This window comes from Triturus cristatus, chromosome 1_2, assembly GCF_964204655.1.
Source record: "Triturus cristatus chromosome 1_2, aTriCri1.1, whole genome shotgun sequence".
In the NCBI taxonomy this organism is placed as follows: Eukaryota; Metazoa; Chordata; class Amphibia; order Caudata; family Salamandridae; genus Triturus; species Triturus cristatus.
In genome coordinates, this window is record NC_140580.1 from 250,417,458 (window position 1) to 250,432,543 (window position 15,086).

The 15,086-nt window shown below is 54.2% G+C and overlaps 1 protein-coding gene across 2 annotated transcripts in view; it reads right to left on the reverse strand.

The window, feature by feature from the left end:
• NRBF2 (nuclear receptor binding factor 2) overlaps window positions 1-15,086 on the reverse strand; it is a 585,982-nt gene that overhangs the window by 409,945 nt on the left and 160,951 nt on the right. The window lies entirely within an intron of this gene.

Sequence of the window (15,086 nt, forward strand, 5' to 3'; positions counted from 1 at the left end):
CCGGGTCTGCCTTCCCCCGTCTCGGGATCACCGGACCTCACGGAGCTCTGACCCAGCAAACTCGGAGAAAAAGGACCATCGGGAAGGGGTTGAGAGGCAGGAGCGTACCCGGGCCCCTGGGGGCCCCGGCAGGAGGGCCCCGGGTCTGGCTTCCCCCGTCTCGGGATCGCCGGACCTCACGGGGCTCTGACCCAGCAAACTCAGAGAAAAAGGACCATCGGGAAGGGGCTGAGAGGCAGGAGCATACCCGGGCCCCTGGGGGCCCCGGCAGGCAGGCCCCGGGTCTGCCTTCCCCGTCTCGGGATTGCAGGACCTCACGGAGCTCTGACCCAGCAAACTCGGAGAAAAAGGACCATCAGGAAGGGGCTGAGAGGCAGGAGCGTACCCGGGCCTCTGGGGGCCCCGGTGGGCGGGCCCCGGGTCTGCCTTCCCCCGTCTCGGGATCGCCGGACCTCACGGGGCTCTGAGCCAGCAAACTCGGAGAAAAAGGACCATCGGGAAGGGGCTGAGAGGCAGGAGCGTACCCGGGCACCTGGGGGCCACGGCGGGTGGGCCCCGGGTCTGCCTTCCCCCGTCTCGGGATCGCCGGACCTCACGGAGCTCTGACCCAGCAAACTCGGAGAAAAAGGACCATCGGGAAGGGGCTGAGAGGCAGGAGCATACCCGGGCCCCTGGGGGCCCCGGTGGGCGGGTCCCGGGTCTGCCTTCCCTGTCTAGGGATCGCCGGACCTCACGGAGCTCTGATCCAGCAAACTCGGAGAAAAATGACCATCAGGAAGGGGCTGAGAGGCAGGAGCGTACCCGGGCCCCTAGGGGCCCCGGTGGGCAGGCCCCGGGTCTGCCTTCCCCAGTCTTGGGATCGCCGGACCTCACGGAGCTCTGACCCAGCAAACTCGGACAAAAAGGACCATCGGGAAGGGGCTGAGAGGCAGGAGCGTACCCGGGCCCCTGGGGGCCCCGGCGGGCAGGCCCCGGGTCTGCCTTCCCCCGTCTCGGGATCGCCGTACCTCACGGGGCTCTAAGCCAGCAAACTCGGAGAAAAAGGACCATCGGGAAGGGGCTGAGAGGCAGGAGCGTACCCGGGCCCCTGGGGGCCCCGGTGGGTGGGCCCCGGGTCTGCCTCCCCCCGTCTCGGGATCACCGGACCTCACGGAGCTCTGACTTAGCAAACTCCGAGAAAAAGGACCATCGGGAAGGGGCTGAGAGGCAGGAGCGTACCCGGGCCCCGGCGGGCAGGCCCCGGGTCTGCCTTCCCCCGTCTCGGGATCACCGGACCTCACGGATCTTTGACCCAGCAAACTCGGAGAAAAAGGACCATCGGGAAGGGGCTGAGAGGCAGGAGCGTACCCGGGCCCCTGGGGACCACGGCGGGCGGGCCCCGGGTCTGCCTTCCCCCGTCTCGGGATCGCCGGACCTCACGGAGCTCTGACCCAGCAAACTCGGAGAAAAAGGACCATCGGGAAGGGGCTGAGAGGCAGGAGCATACCCGGGCCCCTGGGGGCCCCGGTGGGTGGGCCCCGGGTCTGCCTTCCCCGTCTCGGGATCGCCGGACCTCACGGAGCTCTGACCCAGCAAACTCGGAGAAAAATGACCATCAGGAAGGGGCTGAGAGGCAGGAGCGTACCCGGGCCCCTGGGGGCCCCGGTGGGCGGGCCCCGGGTCTGCCTTTCCCCGTCTCGGGATCGCCGGACCTCACGGGGATCTGAGCCAGCAAACTCGGAGAAAAAGGACCATCGGGAAGGGGCTGAGAGGCAGGAGCGTACCCGGGCCCCGGCGGGCAGGCCCCGGGTCTGCCTTCCCCCGTCTCGGGATCACCGGACCTCACGGAGCTCTGACCCAGCAAACTCGGAGAAAAAGGACCATCGGGAAGGGGCTGAGAGGCAGGAGCGTACCCGGGCCCCTGGGGGCCCCGGGTCTGCCTTTCCCCGTCTCGGGATCGCCAGACCTCACGGGGCTCTGACCCAGCAAACTCGGAGAAAAAGGACCATCGGGAAGGGGCTGAGAGGCAGGAGCGTACCCGGGCCCCTGGGGGCCCCGGTGGGTGGGCCCCGGGTCTGCCTCCCCCGTCTTGGGATCACCGGACCTCACGGAGCTCTGACTTAGCAAACTCAGAGAAAAAGGACCATCGGGAAGGGGCTGAGAGGCAGGAGCGTACCCGGGCCCCTGGGGACCACGGTGGGCAGGCCCCGGGTCTGCCTTCCCCCGTCTTGGGATCGCCGGACCTCACGGAGCTCTGACCCAGCAAACTCGGAGAAAAAGGACCATCGGGAAGGGGGCTGAGAGGCAGGTGTGCGCACCCGGGCCCCTGGGGGCCCCCGCTTCGGGCGGGCCCAGGTGCTGCCTTCCCCTGTCTCGGGATCCACGGACCTCATGGGGCTCTGACCCAGAAAACTCAGAGAGAAAGGACCATCGGGAAGGGGCTGAGAGGCAGGAGCGTACCAGGGCCCCTGGGGGCCCCAGCGGGCGGGCCCCGGGTCTGCCTTCCCCTGATTCAGAATCGCCAAACCTCACTTTGGTCTGACTGACCCTCTCCCTAGTAATCCGGAGGAAAATTACCCCCTTTCTTGTAATCCGTGCGCACGAGGTGACAGAGGGGACCCTAGGCGCGAATGTACCCGACCTCCTGGAGCCCTCGCTGGGATCCCTGTTTCAGAATCGCCAGACCCTCATGGAGGTCTGACGGACGCTCTCCCTAGTAATCCGGAGGAGAATCACCCTCCTTTCTTGTAATTCGTGCGCATGAGGTGACAGAGGGGACCCAAGGCGCGAATGTACCCGACCTCCTGGAGCCTTCGCTGGGATCCGGGAGGCAAATGGACCCTCATCGAGACTTCCAGGCAAGCTCGGCCATCTGGTCGCCCCATAGGAAAGCATTGTGCGCGACCAGATGGCCGAAGGGACGTGCGCGACCAGGGGCCCCCAGGGGCCCGGCTGGAGCTCCTGAACCCAGACGAGCGAGGGGAGGCTCCCCGGACACAGCGGAACCCCGCCCCGGGCCTTTGGCAGTGCCGCAGGCCGGGGGACGGGGCCCGGGGACGGAGACCCCGACCCAGTCGGGGCACGCAGGCGCAGAGGAAGCCTCCCCGGGCCCTCCGGACCCCGCCCCGGGCACCCTGCCACGTGGCAGGACCCCGGACGGAGCCCGGGGTGGGGAGGCCGCCCTCCCCAGGGCCGCCAGGGGCCCGGATGGAACTCCTGAACCCAGCCGAGCGAGGGGAGGCTCCCCGGACACAACGGAACCCCATCCCGGGCCTTTGGCAGGGCCGCAGGCCGGGAGACGGGGCCCGGGGACAAAGACCCCGACCCGGGGCCCGGCCGGGCCCCTGGACCCAACCGGGGCCCCCGGGCCCGCAGGCACAGGGGAAGCCTCCCCGGGCCCTCCTGACCCTGCCCAGGCACCCTGCCACACGGCCGGTCCACGGACGGAGCCCGGTGCGGGGCTGCAGGTCTCCGGGGCTGCAGGGCACCGGGGCTGCAGGGCTCCGGGCCTGCAGGGCTCCGGGCCTGCAGGCCTTGGGGGACGCCCGGGGGACCCATGGAGCCCGTCCTGGGCACTTTGCCTCGCCGCAGGCTGGAGGAGGAAGCACCGGACGCCCCGGGGAAGTGTCGTCCGGGCTTGGCCCATCTGGTCCCCGCCTGAGAACCACAATCCCCAGGAGGGGTGTCCCGGCATACCCTGCCCCTACTAATCCGGAGGAAGGCTACCCACCTTTCTTGTAACCCTCGCGCTCGGAGTGACGGAGGGGACCCTAGGCGCGGACGCGCCCGGCCTCCTGGAGCCCTGGCTGGGATCCGCGAGGCGAATGGACCCTCATCGGGACTTTCAGGCTGGCCCGGCCATCTGGTTGCCCCATTGGAAAGCATTGCGCGCGACCAGATGGCCGAGGGGAGAGGTGCAACCAGATGGACGGTACTGAAAGGACTCCCATCTGTCCAACCCCGAGCCTTCGCGCTAGGGTTCCCGCCTGCCCACGCAGGGCTGCGTGGCTGCAGGGCTCGGGGGCTGCAGGGCTCCGGGCCTGCAGGGCTCCGGGCCTGCAGGCCTCGGGGGACGCCCGGGGGACCCATGGAGCCCGTCCTGAACACTTTGCCTCGCCGCGGGCTGGAGGAGGGAGCACCGGACGCCCCGGGGAAGTGTCGTCCGGGCTTGGCCCATCTGGTCCCCGCCAGAGAACCGCCATCCCCGGGAGGGGTGTCCCGGCATACCCTGCCCCTACTAATCCGGAGGAAGGCTACCCACCTTTCTTGTAACCCTCGCGCTCCGAGTGACGGAGGGGATCCTAGGTGCGGGTGCGCCCGACCTCCTGGAGCCCTGACTGGGATCCGGGAGTCAAATGAGCCCTCATCGGGACTTCCAGACTGGCCCGGACATCTGGTCGCCCCATTGGAAAGCATTGCGTGCGACCAGATGGCCGAGGGAAAGGTGCGACCAGATGGCCGGGACCGAAAGGACTCACAGCTGCCCACACCGAGCCATAGCGGTAGGGCTCCCGCCTGCCCTTGCAGGGCTCCGGGGCTCTGCACCAGGGTCCCTTGTCCCGGGCAGATGGACACTTGGCAGGCTACAGGACGTGGGATCCCAGGCCCTGACCAAAAATCAGGAGGCCCGGGGCCGGTCCCTGCTTCTCAACGCTGCCAGGCCGGGGAGATCGGGGAGCCTGCCCAAGCACGAGGGACCCCAGTCCCGGGCACACGGTCCCTCAGGTTGTGCGCTCGTTTTCCACAATTTTTTTTTCAAAATTCCGCGAAGAGGCATTCCGCAAATTCCGCCCAGCCCTAGTATATACCCTCCCATCACCCATTGTGATACTACAATTGCTTTTAGTTGGAGGCTTGGCATTAAAATCCCCAGACAGGCAAACATGCAATTGTAGACCCACATTTACCCTTTTTCCCAATAAAGAAGAAATAAAATCAAATACAACCTCAAATATTTTGTTGGGGATATTATTAAAGTAGTTATTATAAAAATTCACAAGGTATAGGTCCAAGCCCCCCCCCCCCCCCCCCCCCGTATACGACTACTTGAAAGTTTTTTTTCCTTTACTTCTATGACCTGTATTCTTCCCTTAAGTAGCAAGTTTATCCAGATGGAAAGCCCCCCAGATGGTCGCCCTGTTGCATTGGGTACAGCAGGTTGAGAAAAACAAACAAAACCTGCAAAAGCAATAGGGGCAAAATCCCACGTTTCCTGGAATAGCAAAATGTCGTAGGTTTTTATTAATAGGTTGCACTCTGGAAGCAAGATGTTGGTGCATATACCAGCGATGTTCCAACTTAAAGTAGATAATGAGCATAAATTACTAGGAACAAACATGGTGTTAATCTCTTCAAAACAGGGTGAATTCGAAGACAAGTATAAAACTTTGAGGGCCTGCTCTGCCTGTGATGTCAAATCCAAGGGAATTAAAAAGTTCACAGTCCCAGGCCTTACTGTAAGGACGTACAACTTATTTGACTTGGGAACACCCAGTCAATCGCCCTCATTACAGTCAACCAGTGGAGAATATCTATTGCTGCTTGTTAAGCCCCACAGAGTGTCCGAATGATAGTCACCAAGCAGAGTGTGAAGTGGCATTGGAGGGGGTCTGTAAAAATAACCCAATGGAAGTGTGACCATGACTGATTTCACAGATGGCCTTAGGGGTTTATAACACAGCAGATTCTCCACGGTGCAAGGTCCTCGAAAGTTGATTACAATACAGTCACCAGCAGTGGTGGATCCTCCGCTATGAGGAGCGTCGCCTCACTGCTTTTAAGCAGTGCAAAGAGGATGCATAAAATGATAACTAAGTTATTATCATTATATGCTTCGTGCTGCTTTGCGGGCGGGTGGGCGAGCAGGGCTGCTCTGCTCTTGGAGCAGGGCCGGGGAGCAGTGGTTTGTCCACTCCAAAGTGAGCAATGACCGTTTGTCAGCCCTCTGGGGCCAGTGAAACCAGTCATGCGCACTTTACCCATTCTCCATGCAGGCTGCATTACAGACTGTGTGGAGAACAAGCCCAGGCCCCCATTGTAGAAAGGTAGTATCTGCTTCTTATGTTTACCCCCACTTTTTGCTGATGTCACACTGTTTTTGGACTAGTCTGACTGGGATCCTGCTATTCAGGACCCCAGTCTATCTGCTTTCTACCTTAAATTGCTATTTATGTACTTTAGGCACACTCCAGATTGGATACTGGGGTACCCTTATCAGTCCCTAGTATATGGTATACCGTGTACCCAGCTCATGGGTACCCCAGTGGCCTCCCATGGACTGAAGCTTGTATTATGCCACCCATGAGAGGCCATTCAAATTGACACGACAAGCCTGATACAGCAGACTGTGTAAGCTGCTGCTTGCACCACTTACTTAAGATGTAGGTTCACTATATCTATCTAAATCACTACACTTAAAAACTTATCAGTCCCCCCTATGGCAGGCCTTATCAATCCTGAAGGCAGAGTGCTGGGTTTTACGTGAGAGGGTGTCCTTGCCTGAGCAGAGCCCGTCTGCAGCCTTCGGAGACCATTCTCCGGGATTGTCTATGATGCAGCCAGACATATATGTTTAAGTGCATTATAACCTTGCTGTAAATGCCAACTTTAAAATGGCTGCTTACAAACATGTCGTGTTTGGTGCCAAAAACCTTGGAATCATACCTCCACACCAGTAACTGGTATGATTCCACCCATCCAAAGGGACATATGTAGGTCACAAGTCTACCCGGTACCAGCTTTCTCGACCCGGGCAGCACAAAATGGACGCTGCCAGCCACAGACCTGATTCTGCTCTCCTGCTGTTGAGCCAAGCTCGAGCAGAGGAAGGCATGACAATAGGCATCCTGTCACAGGGAGGTGTGTTCACCTCCCAGACAGGGTTTAGTGTATTGGGGCTGGGTGGGTGGACTCAGAGTGCCAGAAAGTCTGCACTGGGGGCACATTTGGTGTCCCTGTGCAAAGTCCAGCTCAAACCAGCTCTGGGAGCCATTGGCTCCTGCTTTGGCACGAAACTGGACATAGGATATGGGTGTAGCCAACCCTCGGTCCTGCCCCTCCCTTAGGAGGGTCCACAGAATATCTCCACCCCTTCCCATGGATATAAAGTGGGTTACCTGGCTACAGGACTTTAGATTTTACCTGGACAAGATTCTACTAAGAAGAAACCAAGTACTTCGACTGCCTGCACGATGCTGGACGACTGAAAAATCTCCCTTGGAGTAAAGGAGTTACTCCCCTGCAGAAGAAGGCACCTAAACACATCTGATCGGTTTGCTTCTCCCGAGCTCCTGAGGATTCCTAAGATTTCAGCAACACAGAAGGTGGGTCCCCGAAGGTCCCTGAGATAGATCGGACCTCTCAGCGATTCTGAGACCAATATCCCTCGTGGGGGCCGTGCAACCTGAACCCCTGTGCACTGCGTACATTTGCAATTGCATATGCTTGTTGACGATTCCCGAGCTTGTGCATTGGACTCCGTGTAGTCCCGACCCCGAGCAATATTTGCACCGAAGATATTCGGCCTCCACTCATCGAGTGTCCGGTGGGCTGGTACTTTGCAAACTAGCTTGTGGTCTGCTCGCGATCCCTGGTCAGTTGGCCTGTGGATCCTGGAGAGGGTCACCTTGTTTGTTCTTGGGCTTACCTGGTTGCTCCAGACATGCCCTCACTCTCCATTGCTTGGGGAGTCCCCTGGACTTTGCTGGTCCACACCGTAACCCGTTTACTCTAACCGCGTGGGTTGCATTTGCCAAGGCTTGTTGGTGCTCCAGCCGGACATCGACCCCTCCGCACTAGACATCATTCGTGGGACAGCTCATCTCCGGATCCTGGTCATCCTAGACGTCTCCTCGTCTCCGTGGCTGCAGAGTCAAGCAACCCTTCGCACCTGAAGCATCCGACATCAGTGGGCATTCGACTACCGAGCCCCTGGTCACCTGAAGTGACCCAGACTCTGTCCCCTCTGCTTTCAGGTTCTTCACACCTAGAATCCAGGCTTGGATTCCACCGGACACTCTCTGCCTTCCTGGCAGCAGTACTTCTTTGCAACTCTCCACTGAAAACGACAAAGGTTTCCGACACCACTTGACCCCTATGCACCCGGCTCCTCTGGGATAGTTAACACGGGTACCTCGGTACTCACTGGTGGGTTGGCCTTAGAACCTCCTATGTTCCAAAGGGTTTGCTCAAAGTCCTCGTAGAAGTGTCCTTAACTTGTAACTTTGCAACCGTGACTTTCACATAGAGTTGTACAGAGCACGTGGCCATGTTTCCTCACTGCACCAGTCCTCCGTGGGCTCCCTGTGTCACTCCTCTGGGTGGTTCCTTGGGGTCCCAGCGATTCTACGTGCTCTAGGCACTGTGTCTATTCAAGTCGTGATTGTTATACCATTTTTTTAGTATATGGTTCGGTCTCCCCCTGGAGCCAGCTGTGTAAATTGCTACTTAAGAATGTTCTATTGATTCAGTATTGTATTGCTTTGTGCCCTAATCTCGTATAGAGACTAGTAGAGAGTGTTATATTAATAAATACAGATTTTTATACAACTACTGTGTGGTTCTCCTTTCATTTAGTCATTTAGGAGGCGATATTCTGGTAAAACAAGCTGCTTTACATTCCTTCAAGATTAAGCATGAAAGCTGCTCTCCACAGCTACCACTAGGATAGCATTCTAAAGGTTATCTTTGACCTCATACATCATAAGGGTCGTGTGGACTGGTACATGGTGCCCACTTTAATTAGTGGACAGCATATACCAGGCCACCTTCTCATACTGGTGTTCAGCGGTTGGGATTCAAGCTGGCTATTGTTTTACCAGATAAATCTCATTGAATGATTAACTGAAAACCACTAAGTATTAGGCACATATAATGCATCAAGATTAGAATAAGTAAGTTCTACTGAACTTAGGCGGAGTTGGGTAAGCCACGGGTCTAGCACACCCTTTCTCCAACTCAAGAGAGTTTAGCCTCCACTACGTTAGGTAGGTGCCTACACCACACAACACTAGTCGGTCTTCTAGGGGAGAAGCCAGTGGCTATCTGCCAACTAGCTACAATGGCCTCTCATTCCCAGAATTAAGAGTCATGTGTGCATATAGGAAGTTGAGGACAGGAAGAACAGCCAACGTCTCATTGAGATTTTGCTCTTAGATGACCTTAGGAAGACCCCCAGGGTCTGATGAGGTAGATAGAGTGGGTGGGGCAGGGAATGAAGAAAGGCCAGGAAGTGAAACCTTCTTTGATCTGGACTCAACCCCTGACCAGGAGAATCAAGAGGATTCTAACCTGGACAACATAGATCTTCCTTTAGGTGGGGAGAAGGCCCCAGTGGCCCTCTCTTTGCTCCACCAGGAAGAGTACAGAGTTTACCTAGGAGATCCAGATCTCCCTCTGTAGAATCTCATCACTCAGGAACTTCTGTAGGGACTTTCATATCAAATAAGAGGGAATCCTCTTATGATAGACAGTGCCAACTTCTGGAGCTTGAGGAGATCAAGCTTAGGCTCAAGAAGGAGCAGTTGGCCCTAGACAGGGAGTCCCTCGAGCTCCAGAGAGCAACAAAGAGATTGGAACTAGAGTACCATGGTGGTAGCAACAGTGTCCCTAGGGTTAAGGAGTATACTCATGATCATAGGAACCGTAACAAGATAGTCCCTCCCTACTAGAGTGGGGATGACATCCACAAATGGACAACTGCACTAGAAAGGGCCTGTGAGGTACAGAGGGTTCCTCAAGAGCACTGGACAGCTATATTGTTGCTCTCCTTTGCTGACAAAGGTAGAGATAAGCTCCTCACTGTTAGAGAAGAGGATGCTGACAATTATTCAGTCCTGAAGAGTGCTCTCATTGATGGGTTTGGCTTAACCACTGAACAATACAGGATTAAGTTCAGAGACACCCAGAAGACACAGACTCAGGACTGGGTTGACTTTGTAGATTGTGCTACTAAGGCTCTGGAAGGCTGGTTACTTGGCAGTACAGTTAATGCTTTTTTAGTGATAGTACAATTTAATTATAAGGGAGCAGATCCTTAATTGCCAAAATCAGTTGCTGCATCAGTACTTGGTTGATTCTGACCTGACCTCTCCCCAGAATTGGGAAAGAAGGCAGACAAGTGGTTCAGAACCAGGGTGAAGCAGAAAGCTCAGAATCAACGTGGTGACCAAAAGAAGCAAGATGTTAAAACTTCAGATAAGCGTGGGGAAAAGGGAAAATACTAGAAGTCTTCACAAGGGCCCCAAAAACCTGCATCTGGAGGGGAGTCACAATCTAACAAGGGAAAAGGCAAAAAGAAACCTTGCTGTCATATCTGTAGAGAGAAGACACATTGGACAAAGGATGTCAATTGTCGAAGGGACAAGGAATCTACTCTAGCCACCACTGCCCCTAAGGCAACAGTTCCCCCTAGCTCAGTTTCAAGTGGTGGTCTACAGAACAAGGCTATAGTAGGGTTAACTTTGGGATCTGAGATGGATTCTGGCCTAGTCAGAATTCCAACTCAGGTAGTCTTGGTCTGTGATGGAGGCATGGATATTGCCTTCTTATTTGTCAGTCCAAGTAATCTGGGAAAGTACAGACAACAGCCTTTGATTAATGGTAAGGAGGCCATGGCATACAGGGACACAGGTGCAAGTGTCACAATGGTGACACAAGATCTTGTGGGCTCTGAACAGATCATACTTGGTGAGATGTACCAAGTGACCAATGCAAGCAATGTCAGGACAGAACATTCCTTGGCAGTAGTGAATTTCACCTGGGGAGGGGTAACTGGCTCTAAGAAGGTTGTGGTTAGCTCAGACCTCCCTGTAGAGTGCTTGTTCGGCAATGATTTGGAGACTTCAGCCTGGGTTAAAGTGGAACTCAGGACACATGCAGAAATGTTGGGCATCCCTGCAGATGTGCTTGCCATGACTAGGTCACAGGCAAAAATATCTTCCACTGAACAGGCCCTGGATCCTGAAAATATGGACCAGGTGCCTTTCAAGAGAAGAAGGGGTCTTCTCTCCCTGCTTCAGAGTGAGGATCAGTCTCATGAGGGAGATGATCTCAACCCCAGTGAAGGAACTGTCTCAGAGGAACATGAACCTGACCAGGTTGAGTTCTTGGGGACAGGGGGCGCTTCCAGGGCAGATCTGAGCCAGGAGCAGCTGAGTTGCCCCTCTCTTGAACCCCTCAGACAGCAAGCTGCTGCTGGGAGTGCCAGTAGGTCCCACAGGATCTACTGGGATGATGGACTTCTGTATTCAGAGGGTAGAGACCCCAAGCCTGGTGCTACCAGGAGATTGGTTATACCTCTGACGTTTAGAGGCTTCCTATTAACACTGGCACATGACATCCAATTAGCAGGACACGTAGGCCAAAGTAAGACCTGGGACAGGCTCGTCCCTCACTTTCACTGGCCTCACGTCAGAAAACACAAATGAGTTTGGTCGCTCCTGTATCACTTGCCAAGCCAGTGGTAAGGCAGGTGGTACTACAAAGGCACCTTGATACCACTACCTGTGGCGGGGGTTCCCTTTGAGAGGGTTGGGATGGATATTGCCACAGATTCATACTAGTGGTGGTGGACCATGCCACTAGGTATCCAGAGGCAATACTAGGAAGATTTTCCAGAGTGGGTTTCCCTAAGGAGGTAGTATCAGACAGATGCAAACTTTATGTCTGGTTATCTTATTGCTATGTGGAAGGAGTGTGGAGTGAATTACAAATTCACCACACCCAATCACTCACCCACAATGCAATGGGTTAGTTGAGAGATTCAACAAAACCCTCAAGGGCATGATAAAAGGTCTCACTGATTAGCTTAGACGTAGATGGGATATCCTTTTGCCTACAGAGAGGTTCCTCAGAAGGGGGTTGGCTACAGCCCTTTTGAACTTCTATTTGGACATCTAGTTAGGGATCCCTTATGTTGGTTAAGGAGGGATGGGAGTTACCTCTCAAACCACCTAAACAAGACATAGTGGACTACGTACTTGGTCTCCGCTCCAGGATGGCTGGGTACATGAAGAAGGCATCCAAAAACCTTGAGGCTAGCCAGGAATTGCCTGGCATGACTAAAAGGCTGTGTTGACTGTGTATCAGCCAGGACAGAAGGTATGGGTGTTGGAGCCTGTGGCCCCAGCAGCCTTCCAAGACAAGTAGAGTGGGACCCATACCATTCATGAGCAGAAGGGAGAGGTTACCTACCTGGTGTACCTTGGAACTCCCAGGAGCCCCCATAGGGTGCTCCATGTAAACAAGCTCAAGCCATATGTAGACAGAGCAGACATGTGCTTGCTCATGGCTTCTGATGAGGGACAGGATGAAGAGAGTGATCCACTCCCTGACCTCCTCTCACAGAACCCTGATGATGGTTCGGTAGATGGTATAGCCTTGGAAGGCAGTCTCAGTGAACAGCAACAGACTGATTGTAGTTAAGTCCTCAATCAGTACAGATATATGTTTTCACTGACTCCAAGTCAGACTACCTGGTGTGCACACGAGGTGGACACAGGTGACAGTCTGCCTGTTAAAAATAAGATTCACAGGCAACCTGACCATGTTATCGACTGCATCAGGACTGAAGTCCAGAAGATGTTGGAACTGGGAGCGATTTAGCCCTCAGATAGCCCTTGGGCTAGTCCAGTAGTCTTGGTACCAAAACCTCACACCCAGGGTGGTAAGAGAGAGATGAGTTTTTGTGTTGACTACAGGGGACTCAATGCAGTCAGTAGGACTGATGCTCATCCAATTCCAAGGGCAGATGAACTAATTGATATTTTGGCCTCAGCCAAGTTCTTAAGTACATTTGACATGACAGCTGGTTACTGGCAAATCGGGTTAGCTGCGGATGCCTAACCAAACAAAGAATTTTCGACCCCTAGTGGGCACTACCAATTTGTGGTGATGCCTTTTGGCTTGAAGAATGCACCTGCCACATTTCAAAGGCTGGTGAATAAAGTTCTTACAGGTCTGGAAGCCTATAGTGCAGCTTATCTAGACGATATTGCTGTCTTTAGCTCCACCTGGGAGGATCACCTGGTCCACCTGAGAAATGTTCTGGAGGCCCTGCTAAAGGCAGGCCTCACTATCAAAGTCACCAAGTGCCAGATAGGGCATCGTAAGGCTGTATACCTAGGCTACCTTGTGGGTGGAGGACAGGTTCAACCATTGCAGAGCAAAATCCAAACCATCATGGATGGGTTGCTCCAACTACTCAGACTCAGGTCAGAGCTTTCTTGGGCCTTACTGGGTACAATGGGAGGTTTGTCAAAGAATATGGCTCCATAGGGACCCCTTTGAATGACTTAACTTCCAAGAAAATGCCTAAGAATGTTCAGTGGACAGTTAGCTGGCAAAAGGCATTTGATGACCTGAAGCAGGTCATGTGCACTGCTCCCATTCTGCAAAGTCCTGATTATTCCAAGCAATTCATTGTTCAAACAGATGCATCTGAATTGGGGGTAGGAGCTGTTTTATCACAACTGAATGAAGAGGGTCAGGATCAGCCAGTAGCTTTCATAAGCAGAAGGCTGACCCCCAGAGAGAAACGCTGGTCAGCTGTTGAGAGGGAAGCCTTTGCTGTAGTTTGGGCTCTGAAGAAGTTGAGGCCATATCTGTATGGCACTCACTTCATTGTTCAGACAGACCATAAGCCCCTCTTTTGGATAAAACAGGTAAAAGGTGAAAACCCCCAAACTCTTGAGGTGGTCCATTTCCCTACAGGGGATGGACTATACAGTGGAACATAGACCTGGGAGTAGTTTATTGTCCTTGCGTTTGGGGGGGGGGGGGGTAGGAAATTCGTATCTGCTTCTTACGGTTACCCACACTTGTTGCTGATGTCAAACTGTTTTTGGACTAGTCTGACTGGGATCCTGCTATTCAGGACCCCAGTCTATCTGCTTTCTCCCTTAAATTGCTATGTATAGACTGTAGGTACACTCCAGATTGGATACTGGGGTACCCTTATCAGTCCCTAGTATACGATACACCATGTACCCAGGGCATAGGTACTCCAGAGGCCTCCCATAGGCTGAAGAATGGATTATGCCACCCATGAGAGGCCATTCAAATTGAAACGACATGCCTGCTACAGCAGACTGTGTGAGCTGGTGCTTGCACCACTTACTTCAGATATAGGTTCACTATATCTATCTAAATCACTAGACTTAAAAATCTATTAGTCCCCCCTATGGCAGACCTTATCGATCCTGAAGTACAGTATGGGAATGGTCCCAGTACAAAATTATTCACCATAAACACAACATATGGAAATAAAGAAACATAAGACAAACACATCTTAAATTTAGACAGTTCAATGTTATTTAATCACAATGAACATACAATAGTATCAAGACATTGGTATAAATAAGTGCCCCAGGAAAGGGGGGTTTGAAGAGGGATTTGGTGATTGAAGTGAAGGTACAAGGGTATATAGAAAAAGTACGGTGCAAATCTCGTAATTCTCAACAAGAAAAAAAACAGCTCAACCTTAAGCCAAGGTTGAGTCGTGTTTTGTTTCTTTATTTCCTTATGTTACGTTTATGGTGAATAATTTTGTACTGGGACCGTTCCCATACTGTACTTTCGCATACCCAGGTCCCAGTGACACTAATTGGGTTTACCCTTCCGGTAACGTTATCAATCCTGAAGGCAGGGTGCTGGGTTTTACGTGAGAGGGTGCCCCTGCCTGAGCAGAGCACCTCTGCAGCCTTCGGAGACCATTCTCCGGGGTTGTCTGTGATGCAGCCAGACATATATGTTTAAGTGCATTATAACCGTGCTGTAAATGCCAACTTTAAAATGGCTGCTTAGAAACATGTTGTGTTTGGTGTCAAACACCTTGGAATCATGTGGGAGGTACGATTCTACACTTCCAAAGAGACATATGTGGGTCACTGGTCTACCTGGTACCAGCTTTCTCGACCCGGGCAGCACAAAATGGACGCTGTCAGCCACAGACACGATTCTGCTCTCCTGCTGCTGAGCCAAGCTCGAGCAGAGGAAGGCATGACAATAGGCATCCTGTCACAGGGAGGTGTGACCACCTCCCAGACAGGGTTTAGGGTGGGTGCACTCCGAGTGCCAGAACGTCTGCACTGGGGGCACATTTGATGTCT